Source organism: Acyrthosiphon pisum, unplaced genomic scaffold, assembly GCF_005508785.2.
Source record: "Acyrthosiphon pisum isolate AL4f unplaced genomic scaffold, pea_aphid_22Mar2018_4r6ur Scaffold_21930;HRSCAF=25302, whole genome shotgun sequence".
In the NCBI taxonomy this organism is placed as follows: domain Eukaryota; kingdom Metazoa; phylum Arthropoda; class Insecta; order Hemiptera; family Aphididae; genus Acyrthosiphon; species Acyrthosiphon pisum.
In genome coordinates this window covers 29,632-31,249 of record NW_021771449.1, presented here as the reverse complement: position 1 = coordinate 31,249, position 1,618 = coordinate 29,632, and positions in this window count along the sequence as shown.

Genomic DNA, 1,618 nt, shown 5'->3' with positions numbered 1-1,618 from the left:
TTTATTAGATTAAAAAATTGGTTAAGAAGCCGAATGACTGAGCAGATTTACAATAATTATGTCACCTATCTTCCCCACCCACTTTATAATCAAAAACTCTTGGTGTACACCACTGCAGTTCTGCAAGTAGGCCTACTTGTAACAACTATAATAAGTAATACATTTAGTATTGTATAGGTAACATAATTTATTTATTTAGAACGGATTCTATTTGAATAATAATAATAGATTGTTAGAAAGGATAATTAAATTTAAAAATATAATTAACATTATATATATGATATTATAATATACAATAAGCAATGATCGACGGCCGGAAATCGGTGGAAATAATTAAAAATAGCTAGATAAACCATAAAATAGTCAATACATGTACGGGAAATTTGTCAAAATGAAGTGCGATCGTTGGCCACTTCGTGGAACACTTCAACGTTCACTTCAACAATTAATTTGATTACTACAACAATTAATCAAAAACTTCAACAATTAATTTTATAACTTCAACAATTAATTTGATTACTACAACAATTAATCAAAAACTTCAACAATTAATCGAAAACTTCAACAATTAATCGAAAACTTCAACAATTAATTTGATTACTACAACAATTAATTTGATTACTACAACAATTAATCGAAAACTTCAACAATTAATCAAAAACTTCAACAATTAATCAAAAACTTCAACAATTAATCGAAAACTTCAACAATTAATCGAAAACTTCAACAATTAATCGAAAACTTCAACAATTAATCGAAAACTTCAACAATTAATTTGATTACTACAACAATTAATTGATAACTACAACAATTAATCAAAAACTTCAACAATTAATTGATTACTTCAACAATTAATTGATTACTTCAACAATTAATTGATTACTTCAACAATTAATTTGATTACTACAACAATTAATTGATTACTTCAACAATTAATTTGATTACTTCAACAATTAATTGATTACTACAACAATTAATTGATTACTTCAACAGTTAATTTGATTACTTCAACAATTAATCGAAAACTTCAACAATTAATCAAAAACTTCAACAATTAAATGATTACTACAACAATTAATTGATTACTTCAACAATTAATTGATTACTTCAACAATTAATTGATTACTACAACAATTAATTTGATTACTACAACAATTAATTGATTACTTCAACAGTTAATTTGATTACTTCAACAATTAATTTGATTACTACAACAATTAATTGATTACTTCAACAGTTAATTTGATTACTTCAACAATTAATCGAAAACTTCAACAATTAATTGATTACTTCAACAGTTAATTTGATTACTTCGACAATTAATCGAAAATTTCAACAATTAATTTTATTACTTCAACAATTAATCGAAAACTTCAACAATTAATTGATTACTTCAACAGTTAATTTGATTACTTCGACAATTAATCGAAAATTTCAACAATTAATTTTATTACTTCAACAATTAATCGAAAACTTCAACAATTAATTTTATTACTTCAACAATTAATCAAAAACTTCAACAATTAATTGATTACTTCAACAATTAATTAATTACTACAACAATTAATCCAAAACTTCAACAATTTATTGATTACTACAACAATTAAACGAAAACTTC